Below are 21,486 nucleotides of genomic sequence, written 5' to 3' on the forward strand. Positions count from 1 at the left end.
CTGACAAAATATGGGCCTTGAATTGTGGATGTAGAAAGAGTTATACTTGCTTCATCTGTTCCTGAGGAGAGTGTATATCAAGCCAACCTATATCATTAATTGGACATTGTGCCATTTTAAACATTCAATTTATTTAAGAACCCACTTTCAGTGAAAACCTGAATGTATCTCATCTACCTTGGTGATCTCATTACTAGTCCTTGCTCTTATATAGACATATCACACTCTTGTTCCATTGATTCAGCACAGACAGGAAACATTTTGGGAATGTCAGTTCTTCACAGCAGTGGGAATTATAGGCATGGCAACAATACATGTTTTTGAAAGATGTATGCTATTTTCCTTCATTCCCTGTAAGACAGTGAGAGGGACGCTGAGGTACTGTGAGGCGTTAATATAATAAATACATTGTTATGTAGATTTGATTTGCAGAACTGAGAAAGTATTTGTGGTAATATGTTGCTTACACATCAGAATCAGCAAATGAAACTGAAAAGAAAGTGAGAAGAAATGCATGATGAGGGGGTTGACCACTTAATTCCATTATGCAATTACAGTGAAAGGTACAAAATTAATGAATACCACAAGTGATGAAAAACACAATTTCAGTTATCTTAAGCTATATTAATTATAAAAGGTGGAGTTAGCAATGCAGGCAAGGTACATTTTTCCCAACATTCCATATTATGTGTTAATCATGGCACTGTAAAGATCCAAATATCTTGGATCGTGCAACTTGCAAAATACCAATAGAATGTTTCTTGCTGAAATTAGGTACAGCTAGACAAGTACAAGCTGAAACCCTAAATATAGGGAAGGACTTTTTTGTTCATTAAAACAAGCAGTTTCTGCTGAAACTAGTTTTGCTTGAGGACTAGCTTGTGGTTCCAAGTGTCTTTCAGTGCTGACAGCTGAAAAAGGTAGCTCTGGGCCAGACTGTAATGTTCACTCCTTGCTCTAATGGGCGGATGTGTTTAATTAACCTTTGTGTCTGTGGAAGCAGACATTCTGGCAAGATCTAGGAATGCTAAAGGAGGGAAATCTAAATAGCAGTGAACCTAGGCACATTCTATATATCTAATAATACCAGGTAAAGAATGTTAATGTATACAAATACATATCGTTTCCTAGGAGATGGATTTGTATAAGAAACTCCTGTGAAACAAATTTATCATGGTGCCCCTTTGGGGCTCCCTCCCAGTTACTTTCACAAGATCCAGTTATGGTCCGATGCCATTGGGACTTTTGTCACTAGTGTCCCATTAAACACCAGGCACAGTTCTTCAACTGGGGGTCACAAAAGCATGTATTCAAGGTGGAAATATTCTGCTTAGCAATTCTTCCTGAGAGCTGAACCTTCCAGTCTTGCTGTCTGTTCCCTGTTCAGTAGAGACTTCTCCAGCTACCATACCTTGGTCAGGCCCTTCCCAGAACTTCCTGCAGCTCTTCAGGTTTATAGTTAATTTTTCAGAAGGCATGTGGTGAGTCTGAGTTAGGGCAGATACTCTGCATAAAGTTGCTGAATGCACTGTCCTCCACTTGAAAAAAATAAAGCACCATAGATTGCAATTCACTGAAATATAGCAAACTCTTTGGCCACAGTGTTCCTTGGCCTCTTTTTTTTCACTGAAAGTCCCTGACCTTCCATATTTGTGTTGAGAGCAGACAAATTAGAGCTTATCTTCTCTGACCTTCATCAGCCCCACAGCTACAACAACAGCATTGTTTCCTATCTCTACTCCTTAGTAAGCAGCACCCTCCATTCCTGTCATTTCCTTCCCTGTGCAAAGCTTTTCATCTGAGAGACTTTTTAAAGTTCTGCTTTGTCATCTCTTTTTCTTACTACTGTAATCTAAATTCCAACATCTTTCCATCCTGGTAGTCTTGGTCTCAGCCAGCCATGTTCCTAGCTGTTTTTACCTCCAAAAAAGCCTTTTAAACCCAAGTAATGGATATTCCCTCTACAAACAAGGTATATTACCCATGGACAGAAATGTTTAGGCTACAGCAATTTTCATACTAAAACTACATCACACATCACACTGTAGCATCACAGTGGCAACCCACAAACATAATTTGTGGTTTTCCCACCTCAGCACTGTGATGCAGAAATTCATCCCTTCGTAACATTCTGCAACCATCTCCACATGGCCACAGTATGGAGGAACTAGTTAGATTGCAGCTGAGTTAGTAGGACCTAATTCCATATTTTGTCTACTGGGTTTTTGTCTCACAATGTAGAGTCACGACAACAAATGAGGTAACCAAGGAAAAAGAAAACTGGCTATAGTTGTCAGGATTATGAGTTCAATATAATTCTTCAGCTTGTTCATACTGGTCTCCCTTAGTTTCTACTAAGGACTGATGACTCCAAAAGCCATAAGCCATGTGTTATGTTCGTCTTGGGAGATGATAATTTCCTTTATAATGCTGCGCAGTGTCTGAGTTTATAGAGGTAGGATTGTGTAGGCCTTCTATGACTAGAGGGTGTCCTATTGCAAAGAGAAGGCTTGCACAAAGACTGAGGGTAGAATGAGAGTCTTTACGTACAGACATAGGTGGTGATTTTTGAAAGCTCTTAGCATTGGCCTAACTCCCAGCATAGTCAGTGGACGTAATCAGGCTGACACTGATTGGTTTTGAAAATTCTGCGCCAGCATGGTTCAACACGTAGCCCACTGACCACATCTGGTCTGTGGGATGCTTCTGCCTGGCCTGGCCAGCTTTTCTATGGAAACTCCAAGGAGCAAGACACTGCCTCATCCCAAGGAGAAGGAATGGAGGGAGGCAGGCTTCTTGACCATGTTTCTGAGATGGGGGCAACAACAGCATTCTGATACAGACGAGTTGTTGCTGCGCTTCTGTCTGAATGAGTTTGTGGGTGCTTGGACATGTGAAAGGGAACATTTCTATACAGCCCACTGCCTTGTCTCATTGTCTGGGGGTAGGAAGAACACATTCCTCCACCACTACTGCTTTCATTCGTTGGTTGTTTGCGTGCGGAGAATAGCAAGCAAGGGATGGTAGTGTTCCCCTGCAGCCTATTGCTCCACCTAACCTTCCCCCCAAGTCTGCTTCTCTGTCCAAGTATGAATGTGTGGATGACAGGAGGTACGAAACCACAGTCCTCAGCTGCTCCTGATTACTGTCATCTCAACAGCCTGCTATGGTGAGGTCCTTGAACTGGAATCTGACTCACACAGCCTCTGGGGCTTGACCACCCCATTAATACACTTACTGTTGCTGTAGGTATCAGTGAGAAGAAATGTATGACAATACTATTCCCTTCCTTTCTTTGGCCATCTGCAGGTGACACATACTTCATTTCCCTACAGAACTGCAGGAATTATGAGTTCCTTGTAATTACAAGAATAATTAAAATCAGTGTGAATTCTACATGTATATGAGCGACAGGATCTGCGGGTTTATCTTGCAGGCTTTTTATTCACATGAATACATTCAGCAGGTTCTGGGTCCTATCTTCTTTCAGCAAGGGAGGCACAGTGGGTCCAAGGACAGCACAATCTATTCTCTCCCATCATTGGAGTCAATATCAAGGCTCTTCTGCTAGTGGGAACAGACCCCATTCTGAGCTATTTCGAAGATTAAAAGCTGACAGAAAGAATTACAATATGTTTAATTTTAACATGATCTAAGTATGAATTACCAAAACTGAGTGCTCTCACTTAAATAGAAGTTGAAACAATTACTTTATCTTCAGGGAAACTCTTTAAGTAATTGAGATGGATGTAAATCTCAGCTAAAACTTCTGCTTGGGGAAAAGTGCTACTGGATGTGTCCATGGCTTAGTTTCAGCACATGCAGCTGGTTAAGGTTCAGTGGAAAGCTACATTAACTTTCAGTCAAGCTAAAGAGGTACCTCTCTTAATTTTGATGGATGGCAGTTAATTACATTTTTCCTCTTTGGAAGGAGTATACATTTCTTTCTTTTCTTAGCATGTCTGATAATGGCAGGGGATTTTTCTGAGGGTAGTCTTGGAACAAAACTGCAGCTCCAGGCGCTCTGTAAGAAGCCAAATACAGGGGAAGGGTGGAGTGAAGTTGCTATTTGATAATAAAATAGTCTACCAGAAAGTTTCCTTATCTTTCTTCAGTACTCATTTTTCAGAAAGTAACTGTGATGAAAAGGCATGATGTTTTCTTCTCTGTTGTAAATCCTTTTCTGATAAGTCTTTTGGAAGAAATCACAATGCTATCTCCATTCAAATCCTTCCTAAAATGCATTTCTTCCATAAAATGTTTCAGTGCTAATCCACTAGGCGTTGCTATTTACATCTTTAAAAGAAACAAAGTACTTAACCGGGACTGATTGTAGATTATGAATTACTAAGTGCATGTCCCATAGAAAAGCATAGTCCATGGAAAAAATCTATTGCCTCCTGGCAATAGTTCTTTACATTGTGTTTTTATTTCTTATTGTTGATTGTAATCTCCACACGGAAGGGGCATTTGTTTTTATGCACCTTTAAGGCATTATGTATGTCTATAACTTTATGTAAATTAGTGAAAATCAAACAGGAGACAAGAAACTAATTTTACAATACAAATTAGCCTTGCTTTGAAGAGCAGTCAGATTCCACTGTGTTGTCCCAGGGTAAGTCCAGACTTGGTGCTGAAGTTGCTGGACTGGAATATGGTCATCACTCTTGACACAAAGACACTAAAGGGGAGAGGAAGTCAGTAATGCTGCATAACCCTTTCTAACACGCGTATGCCTATTATACAATGCTTTTTTTAATGAACTGGAGAACAATATGCAAGCTTGCTTTATAGCAATACAGGGTTATTTAATGTTTAAGTAGACTAAGATAATGGAATGGATTTAACAGAACCTGGTCACTAGTCTTGTTTTTAGGATATGTTGGCTTTATGCTGCCTTCAGCTACAGGGTGCTAAGATGACTCAGAAATATATATCTGCTATTTAACAATGTTTAAAGCAGTGGTTCCCAAAGTAGGCACTATGATAACTAGTGAGATCACAACAGTTTCAAATGAGGTCACAAGTCCAACTGAAATTCAATATAATTACATATTTATGCTAGTGTTTGCGGTTGCATTAAATTCTTGCTCTACAAGCACTGTAATTTTTTTGCAGTGAACAATGTGGGGAACTGTTGCATTTTATTATGTGAAAGACTGAGTGGATATTCTATTTCCTGTGAGTCATCAGAGGGAAAAGTCCATTACTACAGGGGTGAAATGTGAACATGACAGCTAAAATTAAAAAAATTCCCACAACTGTAAACATATTAAACTTATTGATAAAAAGGTTACACTGATATAACATATTTCAAGCTCAAAGCTGTCAATGCCATTGCTTTTCAAAATTGTAATTGATGCCCCAAACATTTTGGTGCTATAATAATTATGATAACAAGTTAATTAGAGATCCGTCCCCCACAACTGAAATATACTCACCACTGGGTAAAACATGGCAGTTGTTCATGCATGATACACAATGGTTTAGAAGGGAAAAAAAAATTATATCCACCTGAAATGGCTGGACCCATTTTTTAAAGCAGTGTGTGCATACTGGTGCTGGAATCCGGTTAGGATGCCCTGGCAGTACAGGCAGGGGATGTTGTGGAGGCAGCAAGCTGGGACCAGGGAAGGAAGGCAATACTTCCTGTTACTCATTAGCAAGCTCAGAGGAAGGACAGCATCCTGCCTAGTCATGCTAAATCAGCTAGAGAGTTTCTGTTAACATAGATACACAGCAAATCTTTAGCCCTTCCCTGTTCAGGCAGGAGCATATTCAACTCTGGCCATGAAATAGAAGCCATAATCTGTACATGGGTGTGCAAACAGCCTCACTCTCCTGTACTGTGATTGCTAATCTGCTCAGGGGAGAGGAAAAATTAAGAACCTGAGGACTTGCCTTTGTTTTTAGCCCTTTATGAAGCAAACTTGGTCAGTTTTAACCTCTTTATGCTATGCCTCTACTCAAATATTTATGTCCCAGTAAAATCACCCAGCTAAGAAGCTCTTTCCTTTCAGCTCAACAATTACTGCATTCCATTTGTTAATTTGTGAATTTCAAATATATTTTGTGCGGTTATCACCCTACACTGTAGCAGAGCTTGGGGAATAATGACCTGTATTTATCCACAGACATGCCATATCTCCTAAGCCAAGGTAATTCAATTCTGACCTGGAAAGGGACATCAGAATTCAGTCTCTCCTCCCCTAGTAGACCTTAGCTTCTTGTCTAGAATTTGTCAGTTCCACGGGCAGTTTTTGTAATATTAATGTTTTCCAGAACAAACCACTCTTAACCACATAGTCTTTTTAACTTTTTATTAGTGGATGCTATTGTCTTACAGCATTTAGATAAATTGAACAAATGACAGTTTAAATGACAGATTTAAAGCTGTCATCCTCATGGGGCTACTCCACACACACGTTACTAGCAGCAACATTAAATTGCAAAAACATTTGTAAAATCTTTGTTCAATAATCTTTCTTTTCATATCAAATTGGAATTTCTGTATGCTTAGACTGACATAATAAGTCATACAGACCAGAATAAAATATAGCAGTTAGAAAAATTCAAGGAATGAAAAGACAAAATGGCATCCACTACCCATGCCAAAGATACAGAGGTCAGAACCGCATCTCTTTCTATACTGTTTCATCCTCATTACAAATGTACTCACTAGTCTATGTGACCTACCTTAAGATCTGTGTACACATAAATTCTTCAACCTAAAAACAATTGATTAAAAAGGAAAAACATACAAAAGAGGTTTCTGAGGTTAGGCTGATCCTCAGGCTGTATTTCATTACTGTTATTGTTACCATTTATCAAAGACTTTCAAGCCAGTTTTGATTTTTCTCCTCCAACTGTTAAATTCTTAACTCTTATGTTCTTCGCTAAAATTTTCCCTCTTTAAATTTTCTTAGTCTATATTATTTCTGGTTAGAGTTGAATCAGCAAGCAGACCATTTCCTGTCCTTGGAGGGATGAATCTACACTGGATATTAGCACCCTGTGTTAGCACTAACAGGATGCAGAACAGGACACTATGCATTTTATTAACAGCAACTAAAACATGAGCAACAAAGTTTTGGCAGAACCAGAACTAAATGTTTTACATGGAACAGAATAAGAACTAGAGCTAATATACTTTTATACAACTAAAATAAGGCTGCTAGCAAACTGGTAGATTTGGAAATCATCAGTGGTTTATGCGAAAAGACTTAAGCTCAAAAACTATGATTTGAATAAAAGCTCTAGGTGCCTAACTAACTGGAGCAGTGTCTCTGGCATGCTGAAAAGGATTGCAGTTCAGAGCACAAATGAGTTATGCCCTGGAACAACAAACCATTGACACTTTACTGAAAAATTAATGATTAAAAGTTTGGAATCTAATGAAAGTGGATCTAGAATTAATATTGGACAATAAAAATAAAAATTGACTAAAATTTTCCAGCTAGAATGCAAATCATGCTTCCTCTAGGAGTTAGCCTTACCCATGGACCAAAATACAAATGGAAAATAGTTTTGTGGCATGGAACTAAAATAAGACTGGGAATAGCCACAAGTATGGTACCACCTCATGTATCTTGGCTCTGTAAGTTGATCAGCACTTCCAAGATCTGAACCAGCATGTTTTCACACCGCATCTAGCAGCATTTCAGGAGTCTCCTGGTGGTCCAAAACTCTTGCTATCCAAACCTAAGAAAGAGTGAGCTTAGTTGTTGGAAATTTGCTAGATGAAGTAGGAGTGTGTGTACCAAAAAGATGACAGGCATCTTACCAGTCAGCTTTACAGGCTGCTGTTCCTATTTACTATGGCTTTCTACTGAGTGAAGTCTCTAATGGAGCTAGGTGGTCATGGTCCTCTATTGGCTGGCTGGAAAAACATTAAAAGCTGTATTTCTTGCATAGCTAACAGAGACATAAATTTAGCTTGAGGGATATGGAAACCATCTTTTGGAGAAATAAATCCCACAGCCTTTTTCCTTGTTGATTTGTGACCTTGAAATCTATAAAACCATGCAGTATGTTCCTTTATGACAGTTGCAGATTTATTACAACTAACTTCATAAGGGCAGCAGCCCTTTCAGTGTAATTTTTTTAAAGGGAAGAAGGTGTATGATGGAAAGGTTTCATTTACATGAGGGAGATGAAAGTTGCTAGTGAAATTGATGCTGTAGGAGCAGCAACCAAGGACAAAAACATGGCAATCACACCTGCATGTTTTTACACTTGCAGCTTTGGGAACTGACAGAAAAAATGTTTTTGATTTATACCTATTTCTGACTAGCAAAACCTGATAATTATCAGGCAGTTCACCTGTGTCATGTGACAACTATGTCAAAAGCCAACAGTTAAACTATGAGGTAGAGTGAACTTGTGTGTGGAGAAGCCCTATAAGAATGATGACAGCTTTAAATCAAGGTGGAAAGTTCTGGGGATGAGAGAGTATGTGGGAACACAGGCACTGAATAAATCTAATTTTCATTTAACTAGAATAAACTCATGTATCTGAGGTCACTTCAGGACTGCCGGACTCATATTAGAATGATTCCTATCTTTTAATGTAGGCAATCAATTTGTCTAGTACAGGTAAGAGTCCCAGGTGAACCTCTTTACTTCTATTTCCAAAATAGTCTCCCACCACAGGTTTTGAATTTTTTAAATTTCCTTCTCACTGCAGTCTTTACCTGCTTTTATTTTTTCATGTCAAGCAATGTCAAATGTTTGTTTGAAAAGAGCTAAGAAACAAGATTTCCATGAAGATACATAGAATCTTAATGACAGAAAAGCCAGAAATGGCATAGTGTAATAAAAGTGTTTGTAAGCTTTCTTTGGGCAAAGAATTCTATAAAAAATTGCAAAGATCAGCTAATTTTTAACCAACTATTAGAGATGAACCCTGAAGTTTAAGCAAATTTGAATTCTGCAGGCAGTCCCTATACCTTAGTACTGCAGTTCCTTCCACCATGATCCAGGTTGTATTTGGAAATGGCAGCTTACACCTGTCTTTGTTAATATCACCCAACAAAGGAAGAAAATATAAATTAGCTAAATGGAAAATGAATTGAATTTGACCATGTTTTTGTGAATTGAAAGCTCCCCAAATTACCCCCAGAAAACTCTTGGAGAGGTTTAAGAAAAGCTACAACAAAACTGTTGCTGAGCCTCCAGTGCAGAGGAGTTGAAGGAGCCCAGCTGATCCAAACAAAGGGTTCTTTACATGCTAATCAAAAGAGAGATTCAGCAGGTGGCCACATTGCTTAGGCTCTGTGAAAAGAAACTGAAAAGGCAGAACTACATCAAGCTGAATCTAGCATGGACGTGACATGACTATTGCATTTTGCGTTTGACATAATGGCCAAATCCATAGCATTTTTGCTTTCCAAGGAGCATGAAGGGCTGCCCTTTCTTCGAAGGAAGTGGCAGCTGCCACAAGACTATAATAATATCTCAGGCTTGCTCTATATAAAGACCTTTTCTAAATTTACAAGGAAATAACCTGTTGGGTTAAAACATTTCTCAAGAAAAGATAAATCTTTAAAAACTTTGAATCTCCCATTTACTTTGCCCATTCGCAGCTATACACCTGCCTCTTAGCTGTCCTAAGTGTCTCACATCCTAAATTAATTATAACTGTTAAATGGAACAGCTAAGAGCACAAACATTATCATTTACCTCTCCATTAAGACATAAGCAACCTTTGGCAAAAGGAGTGGGCAGATTTTGGGGCAAATAGCATCTTAAGCCATTACAGTTAGATTCTCAGATTCCTTCTCGGAATGTAATCTATGCAAGCCAACAAGTTCAGTGGAAAGTTGATAGGAAATAACTTAAGAGCAGGGTATATTGTAAATCCTGCCCTGCTCCACAAATTGAAAAAGGGAAGGCAGGAGGGCGTAGCAGTCTTTTCTTTCAGATTACAGGAAGATGCACCCCTTTTATCCAATGTCTTAGGGGACACAGCATCTCTCCAGCATACAGAAAGCTCAATTTCCTCCTCCTCTGAAGTGATTTGAGCCCGCACGTAGAAGGAAAGTCCCCTAAATAGCAAGCCAAAGACTATCCTATGCTAGGCAAAGGGTGTGTTTAGTCCATCTTGTTGAAGCTGTTCCACTTAGCATGGAATAATATTCACTGAGCCAGAGAGAGTACGAGCAAGAACCATCATGATTCTCCTCTCTAACGGTTAGAGCACTCTCACTGAACAGTCCCTGCTCTCATAAAGATGTTGTTATTTATACTGACTACACTGGGCGGCTCTGTGCCTTCAGAGTTCTAGCTTCCATGGGCAGGCTTATATTATCTGCTTGGCATTGTCCATCTGTTTTCATGAACTAGGTACACTTATGGGACAGTGCAAACTACCAATGCTAGTTTTAAATTTCATCAATTATCTTACAGTAACCCACATAAGCGTTTAGGCCTCAGGCTTGCAGACCAAAGTCTTCCAGTGATCTGCAGAAAAGAAAAAACATAATTTTTCTTATACTGTGTATAAACAGATACCGCTCATTATCTGCAGAAACTAGTTCTTGAAGGGAGTTTGCTTCCTTTTTCTATTCAACTCTATTTTTATTTTCAGATTCCTGAACAGTGACAGTCACAGTGCTTTGTTATGAAGCTGATTTCCACACCCATAAAAAACTCTCTTGAGACCAGCAATTAATTTGTTATGTGCCAGCAAACACCTCATTATTCACTTGTCCCAGGCTTGGATTTCTCAACTGGCACCTGAAGTTTCCAGAATGGGCTCCCTAATCAGTTTTCATCCCTCCTCTTGTTCCAATAACATAAGTTTTAGTGACCAAGACTAAGAGCAAATAATCAAGTGACACTGAAAACAGCATGAAAAAAAATCACCATAAAATCCAGTGGTCAGAAATAGCAAGGTGTCAGACCTTGCTGCTCAGAATCAGATCACTAGTTTCTGGGCGACTTCTACATTTTCTGTTTTGAAAGATTCCCCATTAACTTTGATGCTCTGTGCACTGGTTCCAAAGAGCTGAAAAATGATATTACAGGCCACCATTGCCATTACCTGACCATTTCTATAGTGATTTATACCTGTAACAACTATCATTCTGCATTTTGCAGACGTTTTTATACATATGAATTGTCATAGAAGAAAAAAAGTATGGGAAAAGCAGGCTTTTTATGTCTTGCCACCTGGTTGTCCCTTCATTAAAAATGTTAGAGAATCATTGCATAGAAAAGAAATTGAAATCCCTTATAAAGGGATAAGGGTTCTAAGGGGAATAAATGTAGTTACATGTGACAGATCACATCAATTCATTTTCTGCTACTGAAAGTTTGATCAGAAAAAATGAAGCTAAAGGTCTGTTGTTGCCCTTCAAGAAATCCAGCTTGAGAATGAAATTCATGCCTGATTGAAGAGAAGCAATTTAGAAAAGTCAAAGTTTGATTTATTGTTCTCTAAAAGATGTGTAAAGCTCATTACTAAACAAGATCTCAAAGTTACACAAAGGTGATTTGTATGATTAAGGGCAATCATAGTTCTCAAAGCCTCTTAAAAGACAGGCGCAGTGTGGGCTTGTTTCTTATTTACTGTAATTTTTATTTTTTAATTCTGAATAGAGAGAACTTCTTAAATAAATTTCTTCATGATTTGCAGTACACATACACATGGTCAGATTCTGTTCTCCAACAGTGATAACGTCAAATCAACTAAACAAGATTTTAGAAAGCCAAGATATAACACCATCCAATAAACTGTAATTAATCAAAAAATGGTGAAAGTCACCATTCTTTGGTCATTTTGCTCCAGGGCAGAAAGTCTATAATGTAGCGATAGGGTCTTAAAACATGGCCCTGTAGTGGAAGGGAAAAGATAATATCAAGTTAAAGCAAATGTTAACTGCTGTCCAGCAAACCATTTCTTAGGCTGCAAATACCAGATGAATTTGGGATTGCAGTCATTTATATCAAGGAGACTAGTTTGGGTAGCAGGGTGGGTGGATTTGCTTGTGAGTACATAATGCAATGTCCACCATGCTGTAAATCTATGTAGCTCCAATGAAATTTGGAAAATAGCAGCAGCTGAATTTCTGACCCTTAAACATGCCTTTTAGTGGACCTAATCACAAGGCCACAACTTTTAAATTAAAATATAAAGAAATAAACAGATGTGATCAAATGTTCTTTTCTCCTTATGTTGCGCATAATTGTTACTGTGAGTGCTGAATATAACATCCTTTGCTTGCTCATATTATCCACAGTAACAGAAGTCTTAACTCAGAACTTCCTGGCTCTTAGTAATTACTTCAATTTTTAATTTAGTGTGGCTTTCATCTGTTCTATTTTTATGGCTATTCAAAAATAAATCACAACAAAATCACAAAATTTGGGGGTTTAAGAGATGCTTGGCCTGCGCACTTGCCATGTCTGATGTAGTCCATAGTTCTGTTCTGGCCAAGGTACATTATTCTTGCAGACAGAGGACCCCACAAACCAGTACAGTTCCCCTTAAGTTTTTCCAAAGGAGTATGAAGCTTAATATAAATGGCATCAGAAGAGTAAGACAGCAATAATGTGTTACTTGCAAAATTTTTTTTTCGGTTTACAAACAAGTAAGTAGTTATTCATGATCTAATTAATAGGTTGAATATGACCAACATATCCAGGTAACAGTAACAATTTACTATGGACATAATTAGCTTCTAGCAGATAGGTTTTTACTAAAAAGTTAATCTCTGATTATTTTGACAGATCCTAAACATGTGCTACAAATAACTGAAAAGATAAAAGATAATACAGAAGCCAGCATGTAATCTAGATGAGATGCAATGTGTACTTATTTTTATAATACCTTTCTTAATCCTCCCATGTACAGCATATTATTCTCTTATCAATTCAAACATGAAAATAAAAGCAGATGCTATCTGTAGATTTATTAGGTTACCAACCCAAGGAACATGTCTTTTCTATGGGAGAAGAAGCTGTGTAAACCAACCCATGAACATTCAGCTCAATAGGGAAGATCTCATATGCAGCAGTATTGCCACATTACTCCACTATGTTCTTAACTAGTTATATAATTGAGAATGAAGTAATGTCATAACAATGTGATACTTACACTAGCATATTCTCAGCCACACAGACTTTTTTATAAACTTCAACGGATTGAACAAATTCCTACAGGTTCCCTACAAGAACCACTTTACGCACTTTTTTAAGGCTTTTATCTCTGGGCTGAAATAAAGCAGCTAATGAATAATGCAGTGTTATATTGTGTAAGTTTAGGGAGTAAAGGATCTTCAGCAAAGTGAAGCTGAAGAGGAATTTTGGTAGACAAAATATGTGGCCATTTATTTTAACATCAAAACCACTTCATACAGCATTTGGATTTCCAGAAGAAATATCCCATTCAAGTTTAAATCAGACCTTCTCTAATTTGACATAGTATAGTGGACAGCATAGTAGTCCAAAGTGATGTCCAAAGTAAAGCCTAACTTTAATCCACCGAGTCATATCAGAGTGTTTCTAGGAAGTATGGCACTGATGTATGGGTGAAATACTACCATCACAATAACTAAATCTAGTACAAAATTCAGGTCCCAAGATCCATCTCATAAACCGTAAGGTGCTTGGGAAAAAAAATTCTACTGCCATGTAAAATGGTACAGGGGCATCAAGTCTCCCAAATGTTTGCAATAGATGTTGAAATTAGACATTGAAAAGAGAAAAGTGCAGTAATAACAATGAAGCTAGTAAACCAAATATGAAGGGCTTTTCCTATATAAGAAGATGTTCTTTGTTTATTTTAGACAGTCATTTTGATTTCATTCTAAGTTAGATCAACTTAATTAGAGGCTGCAGACGGAAGTAGATACTTAAAAAAAACCCACTATTTATTGACAAATCTTTTTGAAGTATTGATTTCATCTTGCTAGAATGCTGGTTGCTATCACAGCCAGTAACTTGCAGTATTAAATTGATACATTTGTCAATAATCTCATCTGAAAAATCTGATTAAAAAATAAATGACACAAGAGCTGTTCTGTTAACATGAATTTCTTTCAAACACACTCAGATTGCTCTCCAATAGCAGTCATTCAACCAGGTGGCACTATTCAACTCCTTGAGCTAAATTCTCATGACATTAACTGTATTATTATTCCAGAAAAAAACTCTGCCTTACATGAACATGTTTCCAGATTAATTCCAGTTTTTATGCAATTGACTTCAGAATAATAATGGTAGTAACATTCAACATTATCTGCAGGACACAAAAGGAAGCTTTCCACCCTACATATATAACTGGTAAAGCCTTAGTTAATGTGTCCTTCAGCCGTGCACTTCAGGAAATGTGGGCCAGCTGGAGAGAGTCCAAGGAAGAAAGAGAGTAACAGGCGATTAGGGAACATGACCTATGAGGGACAACTTAAAAAACAGGTGTTATTTTGAAGGAAGAAAAGAAGTCTGAGGAGTGACAAAATAATGATATTTTAATATTTAACAGGTTGATGCAAAAAGAAACAAAAATCTGATTGCTCTGTCCAGTATGAACTCGGCAATAAGTAATAGGCTTAAACTGCAGTAAGTGACATTTAAGGCAAATATTGTTGAGATTTTCCTTATGGTAAAGTAATCAAATATTTTAAATAAATTGCTATGAAGACACTGCAGTCTTCACTGCATTAAACACATACATGCCAAAAATGATATATATAAAACTGATCTTGCTTGTGGGGCAGGGAATAAGACTACATGACCGCTTATGCTTCTCTCTAGTCCTTTTTTTTGTTTCCCTGTTAATTTTAGGCTATCAAGATATCTGTAATAAAGTGAGCCTTTTTTCTATAAGGGCTCCATGATCAGGCCCTAAATCTTTCATGCTGTTGATAAGCATGTTGATCAGAAGGGTAATGCTTGTAAAACTGGAATGTGAAATCCCTCACCTCACATGTCAGTAAAAATCTCCCACTTAAAAATTACCTTGTGATCTTTTTTCCTGCCAAGATCCCAGCTGCATCAGAAACTGCATGGTGATTTGCTAGTGGACTTTGTTTCCCGAGTGGTGACTTACTGCTGTCTGTAACAAAAATGAAGTGCATGATGTAGTCAAAAAGCCATAAACTCCTACAAGCAAAAGCCACAATCATATTTCTTTTACTATTGTCTGTTTCTGATATAGTTTAGTTTGCTCCTTTATGTTTTTTCAAATCCTGAAATTCATAAATCATTACAAGATCAGTCGTTCTCTTAAGTATACAAATGATCTGTATACTGCAGTTATTAGACTATCCATGCCCAAAGAGAAAGCGATCTTTGACTGCATTATTTTTATTTTAGAACAAACTCTGTTTGAGCACACACTGTGTACACGTACCTCTTCTGACAAGTTATCTAAGCATAGATTAACACTGGCAGCTGAATTCTGCACAGACAAGAAACACAGTATTTTGAGAACAAAAAGGATATCATAGTATATTAGCTAATACAAAACGTTATTTTCTATTTTCCCCAGTCAGCCTTCTTGTTGTCTTCCTAGTTCTAGACAAGCATTCATTCTGACTGAAGAATGGTTTAATAACTAGGATATCAGTAATACGGTGGCTTTGGATTGAATAAACTAATAAAAACGTATGGGTCAGGTTACCTTCACTGACCCATTGCTTTGTACTGCACGGGTGCTGCAGGACCCTGGCCACGTGTAACTAAGAATCCCTTCAGCAATGCCCAAAACCTCTCTGCTGGTTTAACCCGTTCTCATGTTACTTTCTCAGTCGCAGCGCTGGAGGTGTGGCAGGACCACTGCTGCGCTCACTTCTTCTCTCCACTGACCTCTGATTTCTTTGTGGTCATTGCTGGCAGTACAGGTAACAACTGTTCCTGTCTCAAGCTCTTGTAAACTGAGGCTGGGGCAAAAGGTGTGCAAAACCTGTCCTGCAGCTGTCCCGCTTAGGTGTGCAGATTCCTGCAGAGAAGAGAATCTGTTTCTTATTTCTAACTGTTATTGCCAGAGATTGCAAATGACATCAGTGAATCTGTAAAGACTGACTTCCTAGTTTCCGCTGATTCTCTTGCTCTTGCAATGCACGATCGTCCCTCCAAATTCTTCAGCAGTTTACAGACCTTTCCTTTTACCACTAAGATTGCTATCACTTACCCCCTGCAGGAACAGGTAATTCCCTCTGTCCATCATTTGCAGCCTGTTAGGCCTTATAGTTCCTCAAATATATTTTTCCTTAACTGGACTCCTTACCTTGCTCCTTCCATAGTCACTTGTGCAAAAAGAGGGCAGAGATGGTACAAAATGTTGTCGAGTGAGAGCTGGGTAGGCAGATGGTGAAGTTTACACATACTCTGTACAGATGTAGATGACAAACACTGAGGCCAAGGCAACTGCCAGTCCCAGCCAGCCAGCATGAATTTATCAGAAGGGAGAAGGAGATAACAACGTTAGCCTCTCTCTCCTCAGCCGCAGTGGGTATTGTAGTCAGCCCTGGTCACTGTGACACTCACGCAGCACCCCTCTTCCTGCAGCATTCAGGGTAGGGCTGGGTCTGCACTATCACGTACATCATGTCCGTTCTCATATTGTGCCCCTTGCCTGAATCAACAGCTGGGATCTGTGCCCTAATTCCTTATTAAAATATCTTTCATTTTCTCTGCCAGTTATTCCTACAATTAAAACACTGAATAGAGCTATCCATCTAGGTTTTACATCTTTCTCATGACTACAGTTTCTAGAACTCATTTCAGCTAACCCGAGGATCAGCTAACCATTTCTCTTGAAAACATTTCTAAAGTGCCCTGCTATATCCCCAGTGGGCTAGCAACTAAATACATGCATCAAAAATACTGCCCGTCTCAAAGAATTTGGAGTCCAAAACATATTACAACATGACGAAGCAACAGCTGGAGATAAATTTTTTCATCTCTTGTCTGTAAAGCAGTGAGAATAAATTAAATGTAATATAGATGACAATGCAAAGGAAATTTACTCTCCTAAATTATTCTATAGAAATTTTCTTTCTAAAGTACTGAAGCAAAAATATATCTGTAACACCTATGGTAACCATGGCGATTATACCAGGCAACATGCATAATGACTCAAAATGTGGCATCAGACAAATGTTCTTTGTCATGACTGGATTGCTATAAAGAAGTAGATTTCCCTTAAATGATTTGCAGAACCAAGATACATGTGGTTAATTTCTTAACCCTTTTTTGCAAGGGGGGGAAGAGGAAGTGTCAGCATTGTGGTATGGGCAGCAGATTAATACTATGTTCTGTTTAAAAAGATCCATCTTCTCAGGTTCTTGGTAATCTGAACTCATAGATGTGATTTGCTGAAAAGGTTTAACTTTTGTGAATAGTCACATCAGAGCAACTGGTCCCACCATATTGCCTGCACAACATGAAAGATGGCTACGGCGACATGTAATTAAAGATTAAAAAGGAAACAGTCCTAATTAATTTCTACTTGACTTTTTTAGGACTATGGACAAATGCACAAAATGTATCTCAAAAACAATTCATGCATAATCCCAGAAATACTAAGATTTGGGCAATTTCTTTTAAGTATTATCTATAAAACAACCTTCTTTCACATTCAGTAATATTTTTCCTCTGTTTATCCCTTTTCTGCATGGCATCAAATTGTCAGTGGCTCTCAGTCTGACAGCTTCTAATGCAGAATGAATATTGATGCAGATCTTAATTTCATGCAGTCTAGAAAACAGGGGGAGGAACTACTTTCCCAATAAACCAACAAACGTGAAAAGCAAAAGTCACTTCTTTCGGATCTAAGAGGTCAACTGAAATCTGGTGTTTTGCAGTTGTTTGAATTAGGGGGAGAAACCAACGATGATGTCATGATGATGTCAATCCTATTTAATTACAAAGAATGTAGAAAATTTGGTTTCCTTCAAGACAGAATCAAAAGGTGTTTCCTTTGCATGCAGCTCTCAAGCTCTCTGCTCTTCTCAGAGCCACATTCCTGTCTTTTTTTTTCCCAGTGCTTGTTATTTCTTCTCCCAACCTTGAAATCACAGATTATAGCACATCTCTTTGGAGCACAGCCTTGGTTCCTCCTCCACCTTCTTACTTTGTCAACAGACTATTGTTTCACCTACAACTTCTGTAAAGCTGGACTGCTGTTTCTAGAGGAGAAAGAATTTTACCCAGTATATTCACTTGTAGCTTCAGGGTGTGGAATTAAAATCGGTCAAACTTTCTAAACATTTAAATCTAGGAAAATTAATTGAATTTAAGCCCCCCTCCCCCCGCGCAGTCACGCAGGAGACTCCCGGCCGAGCCGCCCCGCGCCGCGCGGCCACCTCAGCACCAACCGCCGCTCCCGCCCCTCCCCCGCCGCGACGCCCCATTGGCCCCGGAGCGCCACGTGACAGGGCAGGGCGGGAGGAGGGGGCGGTGCCGGGGGAGCGGGCGCGCGCTCTCGCGGGGAGCCGGGCCCGGCGGGAGCGGCGCCGACGAGGGCGGAAGTGCGCGGCGGGGGCGCGCGGGCGGCGGCACCCCAATGAGAGCGCAGGGGGCGGCGGCGGAGCGCGGAGCCGGGGCTTAGCGCCCAGGTGAGAGGCGGGAGGGACGCGCCGCGCCCTTCACGGTGCCCGGGTGGGTGGGGGGCTCGGCAGGGCCGGACCGGACCGGGGCGGGGGGAGCCGCCGGCGCGGCCCAGCCCGGCTGGTGGCGTCGGGTCCCGCCGCGGCCCGGGGGGGTCCCGCCCGGCCGGGGCTGCGCCCGCGCCCCGTCGTGAGCCCCTTCGGCCGGGGCGGCGGGTCCTGCCCTTCCGCGGCGGGGAGGCGCCCCGGCGGGAGCGGGGCCCCGCACGCCGGCCGGCGGGTGCCGGGTCCGCACGCGGGGGCGGCGCGGGCGGCGGTGAGGAGAGCGGAGGGGCCGCTGGCAGCTCGGCGTGCTGCCTGGCGCCGCGCGGGGCGAGGCTCTGCCGGCGGCGCCCCCCGAGTGGCCCCCGCTGCGCCCCGCGGCGTGGGGGCCGGGGGAGCCGTGGGGCGGTGCGTGGCGGCTGCGGGGCTCGGGGAGGAGAGGCGAGGCCGGCCTTGAGCGCCCGCTTTCCCCTGGCTGCCCGGCGGTGAGTGATACCGCCTCCTCTCTGCGGGACAAGTGCGGGACGGGAGATGCCATCGGCCTCCGCTGGACTGGAAGTTTCTGAGGGATCTCGTCCTATCTGGCCTGGTTGCTGCAGACTGATGGGGCTGTTCGTTCTCCCCGCAGCCTCACCTGTGCGCATCTCAGAGGAGGAGAAAGGTGGTGCCTCAGTGGGGCCTTACCTGGAGAAGGGCTGGGGAGGAGAGGTTTGGTGAGGAAGCAGTCCCGTCATGCTTCCTGCGTGGTTTGTGGAGGCCTAGCTGGGTCTTCTGGAGTCCTGGTGAATCAGTTATGATCCTACAGTATGAGATTTAATCAAGCCTGACTACTACTGGATGTTTTACTGGTGGAAACAGAGCAAGGAGACTGTACCCCTACGAGGACCAGCCTTGCCTTTTCACTGCTCAAAGCAATATGGGTAGCTCTTAGTTTGCTAAGCTATCCAGATGCTACTTTCTTGGCTCTGAGACTCTTGTCCCTCTTGTGAGGGGGAGGGAAGTGCCTGTCTATACAAGAGCATCCTTGGAGGCATGCCTTTCAGGAAGTATGTTGTCTTTTTAGGTATCTTAAGTATTTATTTATTTCTCTCTCTTCCTGCCCCCAGTCTCCCAGTACTAAAGCTCTCAAAACTGAGAGAAGGGACTCACAGGTGTGGATGAAACTTGTAGTTGTTCTTGCAAGTGGACTTCCTTGATGGCTGAAAGTAACTTTATAAAAAGAGGAGAAAAAAAAAAATAAAGCAACAACACAGTCTTACTTGGCAATAGACTCTTTACAGCTTATTTGCTTGTAGCAGAGTTGCCAAAACAGCATTATTTACTGTTTTAATCACTTCTGGGTCCTGAACTCTGAACTTTAGATTTCATTTATGATCAGATCATATAAACTTCCTATGGTAAAGATTTTTGCATTCACTTCCTGTATTAAACTGTTAATAGGAGCTGTCTGAAAGCTTTTCTGTTCCTTAAATAGTAGTTTACTGTACTAGATCTTAGTAAATTTTTTGTTGTACACCTCTTGAAGAGAGAACTTGATTGTTTTGTATGAGAAGCATGCATGGAGAGAAGTGAAGCTCACCTACTTTCAGTAGTGTTATGTACATGCTGCAGAGGAATGTCTAGTTTGAAGATTTAACTGGAACACTTTACAAAAACTCCCACTGAAAGCTTAATTTGACTGGACAATACCCTTTTCGGGTTACCCTTCAAAATTCTCAAACCTATCTCTAATTGTCAGTGCAGTGGTGCTGAATATCTGGATGAAAGAGTAGTTGAGGCATTTTGATCAAATCAAGGCAGTAATGATGGGACACTGCCTAGATAACTCTTATTTTATTCAGGATAATGTAGAGATTATAGAATCTAATGCCTCTTTCAGGCTCTAAGTTCTCTTCAGGTGAAGCCTTACTAATTAAGCCCCAAATGCACCTGTTATTGTACCAAATGCTGCATAAAACAGCCTGCTTCTCTGGGCAGTGTTGGGATTGAGGCTTCACAGGCAGCAGAGCTGACCTGCAAACAGAGCATAAGTGGCCAAGTGATGTAGCAGAACAAGCCCTAACATCATGTTTAAGTATCTGCACAGTAATCTTAGTCTGATTTTATTCTGTTCCTTTGTAAAGTCTATCCACTTTCTGCTCAGTGGATGCTTCTGCTGTGATAAGGAATTATCAAGTTAAGTTTAAACTAGATTCAAACTCCACTTGACTGACTGCTGATTAAGTGATTTGCTTCCTGTTAAATAATGAATTCATCTTAATTAATGGCTCCTCATAGTAGAGGTACTGAAGGAGCCTGTTTCTCATGACAGCTGTGCAGCTAGTAAGCACTCATGGGGATGCAAGTGCCTAGTGGTATTAAGACAAGTAAATGGTTTGAAGGCAGTAGGCTTCTTGTGCCTGGAGCAAAGAGCTCGGAACAACAGAGGATGGGAGCAGTGTCCTTTCGGGGCCTGAGTGAAAGGCAGTGGTTGGGCTGGAGACAGAAGCAGGTGAATGTGGGTCTGATGTGTTTGCTGCTTCCTGCACTTTGCTGCGTGCATGCCTGCAAGTAACTTTTGCATGGCTGATTTATGAAAGGTGCAGATCCCTTTTGTCAGCTAGGTTAGATAGGAGCTGCATTCTCCAACCCTTTCTACCTTGACTTGAAAGTACTGTTCTGCAGGTAGAAGAACTTCAGTTCTTAGGTTTTCTTGTTTTTCCCTTGTCTCTAGAAGCTATTCTTTAGCACCATCAAGTAGCGATGATATGGTTCTCTGGCTTGTTCCCAGCTGTCGGATGGAGCAAGGATGTTAGCAGTCTTGACTGTTTACACTCTTCTGGTGGTTTTGTGATACAGTTGATACCCAGCTCTTCATAAGAGGTTACAGAGCAGATGTTAAAAACTGTTA

The 21,486-nt window shown here is 40.6% G+C and overlaps 1 protein-coding gene across 2 annotated transcripts in view; it reads left to right on the forward strand.

Moving 5' to 3' along the window:
• RALB (RAS like proto-oncogene B) overlaps positions 1-21,486 on the forward strand; it is a 51,854-nt gene that overhangs the window by 4,634 nt on the left and 25,734 nt on the right. The window contains exon 1 of one of the 2 annotated variants that reach the window (XM_067299277.1): positions 18,481-18,563. The exons of the other annotated variant lie outside the window; for it this stretch is intronic. The gene's annotated coding sequence lies outside the window, so the exon portion shown is untranslated. Of the gene's footprint in view, positions 1-18,480; positions 18,564-21,486 lie in introns of those variants that run through there. 2 annotated transcript variants of the gene reach the window in all.

Source organism: Apteryx mantelli, chromosome 6 (assembly GCF_036417845.1).
Source record: "Apteryx mantelli isolate bAptMan1 chromosome 6, bAptMan1.hap1, whole genome shotgun sequence".
In the NCBI taxonomy this organism is placed as follows: domain Eukaryota; kingdom Metazoa; phylum Chordata; class Aves; order Apterygiformes; family Apterygidae; genus Apteryx; species Apteryx mantelli.